At 39.2% G+C, this 14,505-nt stretch overlaps 1 protein-coding gene across 2 annotated transcripts in view; it reads left to right on the forward strand.

The window, feature by feature from the left end:
* Window positions 1-423: 423 nt before the first annotated feature.
* Window positions 424-14,505, forward strand: part of il1rapl2 (interleukin 1 receptor accessory protein-like 2) — a 214,271-nt gene continuing 200,189 nt past the window's right edge. For both annotated transcript variants that reach the window (XM_061291097.1, XM_061291089.1), the window contains exon 1: window positions 424-1,418. The gene's annotated coding sequence lies outside the window, so the exon portion shown is untranslated. The remainder of the gene's footprint in view (window positions 1,419-14,505) is intronic.

Here is a 14,505-nt window from a genome sequence, read left to right on the forward strand (position 1 = left end):
CAGCGGCACTTTTCAAGCTTAAAAACCCACGTATGGCTCTCAAACTCTCTTTCATATCCCCTCATTTGCTCTGTGGCTCCTGGCGACAGAATTCTGATCATTTATCATATTAAATGATCAAGAACGAAAAAGTTTCCTCTTCACTTTCTGAAAGGATTCCACTGTGCAGGATTGTGGTGCTGAAAAGACAGCGCTCTTCACGCGGGGGTGGGGATGCCTCGCATCTTCGAACACAAAGATCACAAAATTTGGACGTAGAGAGCTTAAAATAAAAAATATAAATACAAACTATCGTTCGGTTATTTAACTCAGTTTGGATCCGAACCCCCACTAGACCCGAGAGCGAGGGGAGGTGGAGGAGGAGGAAGAGTATGAGAAGGAGGGGGAGGAGGAGGAGGAGGCGCATTCCTCCACAGGGGAAAAGTGTAGTTGATCTGTGACATAAGCGTAGTGGCCCCTTTCTCACATCTTCCTCGTCCTCTCATCATCCCGTAAGGTCCGATATGGCGGAAAGAGAAGACATCAACACTCTTTTCTCTTCCTCCCCCCTGCTCCCATCTTTAGAAGAAGAAAGCTAAAGAAGTGACTCGAGGCTTCTAACAGCTTTTTTCCTTACAGGAGATTATTCGAAAGACAGCTTCAAGCACAGAATGGAGTGAAGAGGAGAAGACTTTTACTTAATTTTACAAGCATCTCTACGTGGATTTAGGAAGAAAAATATATTTGGAAAACGCTGACAGCACGTCTAAAGCAATAGAACTTGGGGGTTGTCATGGTTCGACGTATTTTTGGAGTGTTTGGAGCGATATCAGCGCGCACTTTTGCGTGAAACAAGACCAGGAACTGCATTTTGACATTTTGGAATATAACGGAGGGAAGTGACTACGACTCTTACAACACGTTGCTCGTGTATTGACTGCCAGTTAATTAGCCTATCATTAGATTTCAGCTGCTCAAGTGAGGAATGAGAACGATTACGCATTTAGAATGACGAGCACAAAGTTTTTTTCTCCCAAAATCAATATCAGCGCTCTGTCCGATCATCCATCAGTATTTTTCTCATGTAAAATCCTCCGTGCATTTGGGCTGCGTAAAAGTGGACAGACTGCTCCAGCGTAATGCGCGGGCAACGAAGGACCGACCAGTGTCACTATCATATTCAAGAGAAGAGCGGAAAAAAGGGAGAGGCTTTAGAAAGGGATTTTTGGAACCCAGAAAGTTCTGTCAGAGGTTCCTAGTGCCTCTTTGGGAGAAGGGGGCGAGAGGACGCGACCTTCTGAAGGGGGAACATTTGGCTGCAGCGGTGAAAAGAGCGGAGGGGGGTTGGATTATTAAAAAAATATATATAAGATACTGCCCAGGTCAAGATTTTAATTGTCATCCGTTTGGGGACTCTGCTTGCAGCTCTGACATAGCAGGTAAGAGGTTTCCATTTTACGCGTGGCTCACATGTGGGCACCGCACTTGGCAAGTTGTGTGTGTGCGCCCGCTTGTGTGTTGAAGGCTGAGCGTGTATGTCCGTGCGTGTGCGGTCGCGTTCAAGTGACTCAACTACCAACAACGTGACCATACGCGACAAACACATGAACGTGCGTCCGTGCACGCGCTTGTTTGTGCATTGAGCAGAAATCAACAAAACTGGCATTACATAGCGCAGAGTGGTATATTAAAAAAGACGCACTTGTCACTTCCTCATGACCATTTTGTACCCACGCTTTCCTTAGTGCCCGGCCCTCGTGAAAAGGTTCAAAGAGATTGCTCAGATTGTTCCAATTTAATTAACATAGTCAAATATTATGCATATATACATAGGTGCAAGATCTAGGCGTTGATGTGTGAGTGGGAATCTTTTTGGGTGTCATATTTATGTTGTGGGCCCCCTTTGAAGGCCAACGTTGCCTTTCGTGCCCATCAATAGTCGGTGCCCAGATGCCCCTGAACAAGATGCATTTTGTGTGTTTACCAGCAGGATACTGCACTGCATCACACAGTGAGAGCTGTTCCTAATATTCAGCCCCTTATGTAGCTTACTTTACATACCAACGCATTCCTCAGTATGATGCTGTGCACTGATGTATAAAGAAGTTTTTGCCCCCATGCCAAACAAAAAGACCATTGTTTTATTGTCCATCTCTAGACCTCTACAAACATGCCTCACGTTGCTGAAAAACAACTAAAAAAAACGGTTTATGCTGTTTTCTATTCCGTCAACTAGCAGTGAGGACAAAGCAGCTTTTTGGGGATCGACTGTATAATTTTGCCATTTGTTCAAGTCATCCAAATACAGGCGCTGTTTGTCTGAGTGCTTTACAGCCCAGCAGGTGTTTTCTCTTCCTCCTTCCCGCTCTCTCCATGTCCTCTTCTCTGTATGAGCATTAGAGGGAGTTTCTGTTCAGAGAACAGAAAGAGTGTGTTAGTCATGCAATAGTGTGTAGACATGTTGAGTGTATGTAAGAGCAGAGAAGACAGATGTGTGTTACACAGCTACTCATACAAGGAGAGAATTCGTAGGGTTTAACAATACTGGTTGTTTAGCAGCAAGGTGCAGTCAGAATGCAAGCATGCTTGGAAGCCTTGCATGCTGCATGCGTGTGTGTGTGTGTGTGCGCATGTGTGCATGCGTGGTTTAAGATGGTGTCATCGATTTGTCCAGTAAGTACATAGTAGTAATTTTGTCCGTCCGTTCATCCATCCATCAACTTTATTGCTGATGTGAACTGAGCTTATGTTAGTGCTGAATTGGTGCTGTAAACGTTTGAAGCCACCTGTGAGCATTTATGTCGAAGAAATTTAAATCACCTCATAGACGGTCATCTCAGAATTGTTCTAGTTAAAAAATATTTAGGTGGAATCAAGTGAAGACGATGTTATAGACGAAGGAAGTCCTGATTGTGGAAATACACAATGAATAAAAATTAAAAAAAGAAACAATGTGGTAGACAAAGAACAGGGAGTGAAGTAAGTTTGAACGGAAGATAGTTCCACAACAGAAAGGATGAGATCAAATGAAGATACAGAAGATACATTTGAAAATTGTCTGGCGGAGTGTCATGATGACCTCGACAAGACGGAGGAGGGCAATGAACAGCTAAACGGTGGCCTTGAAGGGTCAGCAAGGCTAAATACTGGATAGATCTACACAGTACTACAGGTCACAAATCGTTATCTTGACCCCAGCATTATACGGTGGAAGAAACTCAAGGCAACCGTTAAAGCTTGCATATGTGAACTTAGCACGTTCCCAGCTGAATCTAAATTTCACCCATTTTTTACTTAATGTCAGCTAATTTTCCCGCAGTGTCTTCTCCCTCATTCTCCAACTTACTGTGATTGTCAAATTGACTAGCTATCTTTCAAATGTGTCTTCCTTTAAGTAAATTCTAGCTTTTTAAAAATAAATAAATAAATAAATAAATAAATAAATAAATAAATAAATAAATAAATAAATAAATAAATAAATAAATAAATAAATAAATAAATAAATAAATAAATAAATAAATAAATAAATAAATAAATAAACAAACAAACAAATAAATAACAGGGAAGTTAAGCAATAATACAACTGCCCTTCTTGAAATAACAGCGCAATAAGTGCAAGCCAGGAGGTCCATAAAATATGTCCAAAGTTTAAGATCATTTCACCCATAATTAAGGAACCTAATACGTAATATGCATTACTCACTGCAAAATACAACTGACTTCAGTTCTAAAACTGCATGCCCACAATCACAAACATAATTTTAGTACAGCTGATAATTTGCTTAAATTATTTAACATTAAATTAGTTTTAGATAACCAAAAAGTCATAGTTATTAAAACCCCAGCACAAGGAGATAGACGTGTTTTTCATTTCAATGTCACGCCCTTTCTTCGCTGGCTAGTTCATTTCGCTGTCTGTTTGCTCAGGTTCACCCTGCCTCAGAAATACGCTTGATGAGAATATTCATCAGACTCAAATCGCCTAAAATGGTTATTTGTCCTTATCTAATGTACTTTGAAACTCCATGGCACCTTATTGACATATTTATTGTTGTAAATATTTTTTTTATTAAGTACTGGTGCTTTTTCTTTCACTATACATGTTTACTCATTTCAATGACGCCAGGTTTGCTGTTTTTGCTTTGTCCTATGTATCTCAACAAATTCAAAATGTGTTTTGCTCAAAGTCACGATGCACAATGGACAAGAGTGATGATTCACTCGCATCAAAATGTGACATTTTGTGTCATGCTTGAGGAAAGGATCAAAGCTTCTTCGTATTTTGTCACAGTAAGGTTCTTAAAAAATTGTCAATCGTATTTTCGCAGAGGCAGCTCGGCATTTGATGGAGGGGATATTTTTTTTTATTGAATAGTATTTCAAAACACATTTATTTCCATTTTAGACTCTGTAATTCAAGCTGCCTACACGTTCAGGAATATTTTAAGAAATATTTATTTTCCTGGACTCGGGATACAAAAAAGCTATATTGGCTCCAGTGCATTTTGGCTAGTCTGAACAACTGAAAATGCAACGTAAGCTGACTTGGTCGTGCATCATATGTTCAAGACGCATCTTGGGATCCATCCTTTCACAGATTGAATTCAACACTAAACAGAATTCATAAATATAACTTTCTGTCAAATATATTGACTATAAAAACTAAGTTTGCCCTCAGTCAGCAGGTACGGGTTTCAGCTCACTCGTCGTTGTGGGAGTGCATCTATTATTGCAACATGAAAAGTAAATGGAACTACACCACTTCTAAATTAGTTTCTGCAACAAATGATAGCAATGTCCTTAGGGAGTGTTCTGGCACCTGTAGGTCAGCTCACAGCAATGTGGAGGACAAGCTGAGTTCAGAATGGAGCCCTGCAGCTGATAAGGACTTGGTGATTCACTATATTCTCTGTCAGAAGGGTAGCTATCTGCTGACACAGGGGTTTGCGCGACGATACAGCACTTGAAGGTTGATGAATGCCGAGCGCTGATTCATTGCTAATGATATTTATATTTAGCTTTCATCCTTGTCAGTGTTAAGTGGACATACTTTGATTGTTTTGTCGGACGACTACCTATAATATATAGTTGCTGGAAAGACACACAGGGTGGAGGTGTCGTTTAATGCTGTCCAGCAAACATCTCTTTGTGTCACTCATGGCATCCCCAACAGTAGACAGACTCCCTGGCAGCGATGGTCTTCTTGGCGGTCACAGTGTCTGGAGTGCAACTATTATAACTGTCCTTGTGTTAGTCATTCTGGTCACAGGTCTTTTTCTCAATTTACTTGACAAAAGAGGAAACGTGCTTAAATGCGATTGGATCCCTGAGTGAGAGGACATTTTTCATCTGCATCCAGAGTTAGACGTCGCAAAAACCTTGGCAATGAAGCAGAACACCAAAGGATTTTATCTTGCTGGCGGCTAGTTCAGCTTCAACGTTTCAACTTCCATTTATAAAGCTTGAAAGGCAATTGTCATAGGAAAGCAACATTGTCTTACGTTGGCTCTATGTGATTTGGTCATCTTACAAATGTGAATTGATACAGTATGTTTATTTTTAAACATGTAAATGATATGTTCTAATAATCCAAGCTCTAACAATGGAGGCGGTTTTCATTCAGTCATCATAAATATCGATGGTTGAAGGATTTTAATCAGTGCTAATTATTGGTTGATTGCGGCAAATATGCACTGTCACGGCCTCTTATCTTTTGTTGTAAATTTAGAGCAGAATACGTTATGTAAGGGCTGTCATGATCAAATATTCTTAGAATCGATTATGCTATACACAATTTAACGTTTTATTGTGCATTAAAGTGTATTACAAAACCATTTTTAAAATGATTCACATTTTTGTCGTTGTTTACTATGTGTAGTTTAGCATTAAAAAACAACAACTAAGTAATATCACACAAGGAGGATTGATGTTGTGTAAGTTAGTACATAGGACCCCAATGCAGACACCTGAAGTCTGGAGTTATTTAAAAAAAAAAAAGGTTGATTTTACATTTGGGGCTTGGCAGGCTGTGCAGACAGGGGGGCTGGCTGGCACCCTGATTGGAGCAGTCACGTGAGGCAATGCGGGGCCTGAGCAGCGGGTGAGACAAAAAAGTTCAGAGACGAAGATCAGAATTCAAACAAAGCGCCAACAAAAGTGGCCTTCCAAACAGGAGTGTTCACCAAGAGAGATGGCACAGGTGTAGAGTAGCAGCTTGAGGAGAACCAAATAGCAGATATTTGCAAATGTTCTTTTGATTAAATGAAAAAGATAATCATCCTGAGGATCTGGACAACTTTAAGTTAAACAATGGCTGAAAATGATCACTCCATTATTGAAATAGTTGTTGATTAATTTGATAACGGATTCATTGTCAAATTGATTTAATTTTGACACTTCTACACTACACAGTACAGTGTACAGTACAAAATTGAAATATACTGTACCTGATAAGAATTACAAAGAGCTGTCCTCTACTTCCTTTATGTGCCCCCTCCCCTTTCATCACTGTGACTCTCCAGTACACCCCTCAGCAAATCTACCAGTGTCTGTAGCCTCTTCTTAGTTGACGTAACATTCCCTGACAGGCTAGTCCCTATGGATTGTGATCAAATGGAGTAATAGTGTACACAGCAGCAACAGCAATCCCAGCTTGCTACAACAGCAGCCGTAATATGGCAAAGATCAGCGTCTTGCCAAAATGATTTGACATGTTTCTGTGCTGATTCTACTTCATTACTCGGAAAAAGCACAGAAGTGGGTAGCCTTAAAGCAATGGAACAGTTGAGGGTTGTGCAAGAATATATTCAAACAAAGCATCAATTTAGAATAAAAACTCGTACGTTACAGCTTCATGGTATATCTTGAGCTTTTTGGTTTGTCGTTACATCCTTCATTACCTGCTGAAAATATGATTGATTGCATCATTGCTTCGTCGAACATAACGATAAGCATAGAAAACAGTATAAAATAACCATACAATCGAGTGAAAAAAGTCTATATAGTTTACTCCACAATTAATAATTGAGAATTCACTGACTGAGAACGCCGTTATGACCAGAACATACAGACACAGCATACAAATGCTGTATCCAAACTTTTGCCCATACAAAGATACCCATGTTCAGTTTTTATTGACACCATCAGATAGATATTCATTCGACAATTTGTTCATCATTGTTGTTGAAACGTTCTGGTTTGCGTCACAATAAGAGATGTTCCCAATTTTTTGTTCATTGGGGTACCGGTTTAAGTCACCACATTCATACAGTCAGGCTTTGCAACATTGTGCTTCGACATTTAGCAATTATTTTTGTGTCTGTCAAATTCATTATGGGCTAATCAAAATGACAAATAAAAGTGAGCTGATTAGATAAACAACAAATGTCAGTCAGGAAAAGTAGGAAAACAATGTCACCAAAATGGAAATAGTTCCTGTTATTTTAAATGAATGGACTTCTGATCAAACTTCAATGATTAAACTTCTATTTGACATCCAAACCACGACTGTGGCTGCTGGCTCAAGCTGCTCAAGCTGCTGGCAAGGGCACAAACTGAATTACTTTTTGACCAATTAGATCATCTTGAAAATTGACAAAATGGCCTTGTGACAAATTTATACCCAGCTGTTTTTTCTTCTTAGAATGAACTTGAATAATGTCTTTTCTCCAGTTTCACATATTTTAAATAGCATTACAGCTTCCTTTGGTGTTGCGGTTAGTTTTTCAGTCTAATAAAATCAAACAAAACTAGCGTCCCCCTGCATGAAATGAAACCATTGGTGAATATGTATAGATTACCGTATTTTATGGACTATAAACCGCTACTTTTTTGCACAAACTTTGAATCCTGCATCTTATAGTCCAGTGTGTCTGATCTATGGACTTTCATGACTTTTATTGCATTAAATGATTTGTGCATATTCTCCTATATATGGAAATGAAACATTAAAACACCTGCGCCTTAAAGTCCAGTGTGGCTTATATGTGAACGAAACAGAATTTCCCCCAATTCCAATTTTAGCTCGTGGCTTATATTCGGGTGCGGTTTATAGTCCAGAAATCACAGCAAACACCATTAATATCTGATTAAAGAAGTTACTGCAGAGTCAATATATAAAACCCGATATTAAGCTATGAATTTCAGGAAAGCTTAGATTTTGTTTCATATATATATATGTATATATAGATATATAGATAGATAGATAGATAGATAGATAGATAGATAGATAGATAGATAGATAGATAGATAGATAGATAGATAGATAGATAGATAGATAGATAGATAGATAGATAGATAGATAGATAGATAGATAGATAGATGCAATTTATACGTATGTTATCTATACTATGTTAGATTTCAATTTGTAAGACATTGCATGACAGTAAAACAATGAGCAAAGGCAGAAATGATATCACTCTCTCCTTTGGAAAGCAGGAGGCACAGTCAAATCAAGATAAATGACATTTTCAGATCTAATTTCGAGGGGCACAGGGAATGAAAGGGTGAACTTTAGAATACACCGGTGATCCGAGAATTTTGGTATGATATTGTTCGGGAGGTCCCAAACCAATGGGCTGAATGATCATAATGATGAGATGAGATCTTGCACACACATGCAGGGCATCACTGCAGAGCAAACATCCTAATAAGAATGTGGTGTGCAAGACTAAAAAAAGAATTGACAGTTTGTCACACTAAATTATAATGTCAGCAAGAGGTGTTAAGTATAACTTGACACAAATATAGCTAATTTTGAAGGAGTAGGGATTATAGTTATCACAACCGGTTTGTGACGATTTAAAATCAACGGCGGGGGAGTTATAGCCACCAGGCATGACACAGTCATAGAATATTTATGCATACGTCACACTGACGTGAAAGATGAAACTATAAATATTCTTACTGAATGCATAGAATGAAATAATGTGTAGCTTGGATGTTTGATTTGTGAGAATTTACCGAGGAGGCTAACATTCCAATCAAAGTAACATTTGATGCTGTACGGGCAGCATTCACAGAATATCATCACTGTTGTATCCTCAGTTTATTCAATGGTCACTGCCAGTGTATAAAACGTATTGCTTCTTTCAAACAGTGATGATGTAGCATCACCAAATCAAGTACGACAGGAAAATGGGGAACAAATTAGCCTTATACACTTGTGTTCTCCCCTATTATTTTTTTTCTCACTCTGTGTTTTCATACAGACAAGCACCTATTCCATCCTTTTGTGTATAGGTGTAATGGGGGACTTTAAAAATGATCTGTTAACCTTTTTATCCTCGGTGGAAACTCCTTTTCAATCGCTTTAGCAAACACAAAAATAGAAACCCTGTTTGGATGCGTTCCTTTTAAAATAAGAAACATTAGAGGACTCTTCTCTTCCCTTGCAGCCCACTCTCCAGTTTCTTCCCTTGTTCCTTGAATTTTTTTCCTTCTCCTTCTGCTCTTTTCCCATTTATCTCTGTCAGCCTGTGTTCATAGTAGCCATGGCTTTATTAATGGCGAGAGAGAGAGAAAGAAAGAGAGAAAGAGATAGAGGGGGGAAAGAGAAGGTACCTACAGAGATGCTGGTTCCAGTGGACCGAGTGCTAAAGAGATTCATGCGGTTTCTGTGTCAGAAGAAAAAACAACAAGTCATTTGTCGCAGTCGTGATATACAGTTGCGGCAAAGAACAAGAAATTTGGAAAACAGGTTGAAGTTTGTGGCTGCTCAGTATTGCTGGACAGCTGGAACATTATCATGCTGACCAGCACCTCCATTTGCGCAAGTTAGTCCACAGTGGCACTGGCTCTGCATCTCAAGCCTATAAGATTGTGCCTTTTCTTGCCAGAAGGTGCACACAGCGCTCAAAGGGGTTTCCATTTCATGTTTTGCCAGAGTAGAATGTCTCGGATCAGCGAGTGACACAACGTGTGTCTCTGACCATGAAAATGTTATTGTAGGACTTTTTTAAGCAACTGAGGGCCAGATTGACATGCCCTCCCATTGATAAACGATTTGGATGATAGATAGATAGATAGATAGATAGATAGATAGATAGATAGATAGATAGATAGATAGATAGATAGATAGATAGATAGATAGATAGATAGATAGATAGATAGATCGATAGATAGATAGATAGATAGATAGATAGATAGATAGATAGATAGATAGATAGATAGATAGATAGATAGATAGATAGATAGATAGATAGATAGATAGATAGATAGATAGATAGATAGATAGATAGATAGGTAGGTAGGTAGGTAGGTAGGTAGGTAGGTGGGTGGGTGGGTTGGGTGGGTGGGTGGGTTAGTGGTTGGGTGGGTGGGTGGTTGGGTGGGTTGGTTGGTTGGTTGGTTGGATGGATGGATGGATGGATGGATGGATGGATGGATGGATGGATGGATGGATGGATGGATGGATGGATGGATGGATGGATTGATGGATGGATGGATGGATGGATGGATGGATGGATGGATGGATGGATGGATGGATGGATGGATGGATGTCTTGTACATGTCAGACTCAGAGCGTTCTCTCACAATGATCTGGCAACACAGATGCCAAGAAGCTTCCGCTGAGTAGCGGCACTTTTACACCAGCCTCTGTAGGTGTTATTTGCGCCGCCTCCAAAACTGTGTGTGGCTGTTAGTGCTGGTGTTAGCGACTTAGATGTTGTTGCTCACTAAGGCTCATTTGCATTGAGGTGGGCAATTTCTCCACCCCATTTAAATACACCCAAATACCATCGGCACACCGAGAGCATTCCACCATCTGCACCTTTCACCTTGAAAAAACAGCTAAAGACATTATCTTGGGGTAATAAGCATTTAGTTTAAACACATTTATTGAAATATGGTTTCATAATTCCCCAAAAACCTCTGTGTCCCATGTAGGATTACCTTAATTCATAGTCACTTAGAATACTCGAGATTATTCTTACCAGAATCCTTTCGAAAAATACCCGTTAAGCAGCTCATATTCCACGTTAATTAAAAATGTTGGCCAAGATGTGAATCTGAAACGCTTGACAAAATGCGTGTGTGCACGGAGAGGCAAAACTACAGATTCAGGATTCCAGTTTTCTTCCTTTACCAGTATACCCTATTTACTCACTTTCGTCAAGCCACTCGGGTTAATTTTGTTTTACTAAAGCTATGGTTGTGCATGTGCGTGTGAAACACATTTAAAAAAAGCAAAAGGCAAGGGAGAATTCAAAGGGAGACTGGAACTTGAACTCAAACTTGCTTATGTAAATCAAATCTTAACAACAGCTACATGGTCCTTACAAGCAAACATGATGAGCTAATCCCACCTCTCTCAATAGATGTATTCCTGGGAATACGACACACATAGAGAAACGAGGCCGCTTGTAATTAAGTTCTACATGTGCAAATCTATTTGTGAAGCATTGCTTATGAGATCCGCTGTATAATCACAGCCCCAAAAGGGAGACTGCTTACTTAGCATTTAAATAGGTTCCTTCTCCCAACAAATATGTTTGTGTGTGTGCAGCACAAATCTTGCATGGCACTGTTTCCTAATGCATGCTTTTCACTGTGCGGGATAGAGGTAAGAATGTTTCTATACGTGAGCCAGGGGAGTTGTTTTCGCAGCAACACATTGCATGCGTGTGTCCGCATTCGTGACTGTGCGTGAGCAATAAATCTTGTCTTCACATTTTTTCTTAGGGCTCCCAGTGGACTATTATAGTGTCAATAGAGCAGGTTTTAAAATGGGTGCAGAGGGAATATTAAGGGAAATGAAATGCGTATTGATATGTGTCCGTGCGTGTGTGCGTGCGTGTTACTGATGCATTATCATGAAACCAACACTGAGGTAGTGGTTTCATAATAACGCTTTCGGGGATAAATTCATATTAGTTTAATATCCATGGAGGCCAACTATATCACCACGTCAGTCGTTGTTTATGCGTGTACATGTGAGATCTCAATGTTCCCGCTGGAAAACAGCCTGCTTCACACAAGGCAAATGAAACGTAATGTCAACTTGTGCCCAGGAGCTTATCTCGTTTACCTGCACTGAGGGTTTTGCCTATATCATCTCAATTGTTCCATTCTGTACTGTCAATGTTTATTCAACTCAATCTCAGCACTGAAAGAATGAGCCGGATTCTCGCCTGAGAACGGCGGGAGGGGAGTGGGGCTGGGGATGGCATTGTTAGAAATGTATTTCTTATTGGGGATGACATTGTTTCACTGTCACCACATGTCATTTAAATTTAAGTCCACCACAATACATTAGCAACTCAAATTGCTATTCCTCCACTTTTGTCTGCAGCTGTGCAGGTATCACTTGTACAATCAGAATTGAGGAGTTCAATAAATATATCTGAACATTTGCCCTACCAGGTGACATATTCGTAAGTCTCAGGGGAAATGTAGTATGTTCTGGAAGGCTCATTGCCATTTTTCCAAGGATAACTAATGGAAGGTAACTGTGTTGCCATGCATCTAAACATCTTTAATATCTCATCCTTAGAAATCTATCATTACATTTTAAAAATAAATTAAAATAAAATAAAAAAGTGTGTAAAACGAATAAAATAATCTGAACCTTTGACATTGTGTGTATGAGTGTGTGTCATATTGGACGGGCAGATCCTCTCTGCAGTCCAGGTCTTAGCCTACTATCAATACAGCCCCTATCCCACAGGGGTTAATTGCGGCTGCTGGCAAAGGTAGAGAAATGCACGTTCACGTCGGAATTTGTCAGGTTTCCTTCAAGGTTGCAAAGGTTTGGCAACAGTTTTCGTGTTTTGTCTTGTAAGGAAAATTTTAAAATGTCCAAAATTCCCTGGTGACAAGAAAGGTACAGGTGAGTGTCTGGAAACTGCATGTTGAACTTTTGCGACCTTGAACAAATCCCGACATGAATAAAAAATGTGCTGCTTTTGAAAACACACAATTGTTTGCTGCTCAGGGGCTTTAATGTGAGCTTTGTTCCTGAGAGACCTCACGCAAGCAGAGGGAACAGCTCCAAACCCACCATGAACCTCCCACGCAGCTGAAACGATCAAATTTCAACCTCTATGGTCAACACACTTCGGCGGTACACTACCGTTCAAAAGTTTGAGGTCACTTAGAAATGTCCTCACTTTTAAAATAAAACGCTATTGTTTTCAACGAGGATAAACTAATCAGGAATACACTCTAAACATTGCTAATGTTGTAAATGAGTATTCTAGCTGCAAATGTCTGGTTTTTAATTCAATATCTACATTGGTGTATAAAGGCCCATTCCCAGCAACCATCCTTTCAGTGTTCCAATAGACTTAGACTCAACTTTAATCATCCCTTGGGATTGCTCTGTCAGGAAATGTTGTTTGCTAATTGTGTAATAAGGCTAGAATACCCTGGAAAACCCTTGAAAACCCTATCTTAGTTTTCATGGTTGACCCCAAACCTTTGAACGTAAGTGTATTTCCAAAGCCTGTGGAAATCCTTAGACTGGTTACCTGCTAAAATAACTGACAAGTCTAATTTGGACTGCTTGGTGATGAAGTCCTGCAAGAAAGAAAGAAAGAGAGAAAGAAAGAAAGAAAGAAAGAAAGAAAGAAAGAAAGAAAGAAAGAAAGAAAGAAAGAAAGAAAGAAAGAAAGAAAGAAAGAAAGAAAGAAAGAAAGAAAGAAAGAAAGAAAGAAAGAAAGAAAGAAAGAAAGAAAGAAAGAAAGAAAGAAAGAAAGAAAGAAAGAAAGAAAGAAGAAAAAAAATACTAACACCTGCAATTCAATTAATGGATTGCCAAAAAGATGCTGGTCAATGCCAAATGGATCATTAAACCAACTAAATTTTGTGGGTGTTTTCTTTGGTGTTATTGTGTCTTTGTGCCATTCAGCAGATTGTGTGGTTATTTGTTATGCATTTTTATGTTTAATGGATGAGCACACATGGTGTTTCCATATGGGATTGTCATGACTGGAATGTCTCAACCCTCTGATTTGAAGATTGTTTCTTCGAGTCGCTGCAATATTACCACACTGTTTTGTTGTGTTGATTTTTTTCCTTCATAACCTCTTGTGAGGCTTCAGATCAGTGAGCATATGGATTAACTTTGCCAGAGTGCTTTGCTTAGTCATTGGCTTTTTCTTTGCGTGTGTGCATGCATGTGTGTTTGTGATTCCGCCATAATTCAAAAACCATAAAATTACATTTTGTTTTAATGTTATAACTATAGCCCAGTCAGTCCTCTGAGCACAACAGATGTAGTTTTGAATACACTTTTATTTAACCAAGTGCAATAAATCAAAATGTATCTTTAAAAAAAAATTAAACTCTGATAGAAAAAAAATATAGGAATCTTCCACACACATTGTTAGTCTGCTCTCTGTAACTCAGGGTCCCTAAGACACTTACGAGTGTGCTTACATGAGCACAATATTGTATACAGACATTATGGTCTGAAAGGCTACGTGCTGAATGTGATGTTATTAGAAGTGGCGTAATGGTGTCTGCTCAACCCCCCACACACACTAAGACATTCACATTAAGACAATCTCAAATCACAGACGTTAC

This window comes from Syngnathus typhle, linkage group LG1 (genome assembly GCF_033458585.1).
Source record: "Syngnathus typhle isolate RoL2023-S1 ecotype Sweden linkage group LG1, RoL_Styp_1.0, whole genome shotgun sequence".
NCBI lineage: Eukaryota > Metazoa > Chordata > Actinopteri > Syngnathiformes > Syngnathidae > Syngnathus > Syngnathus typhle.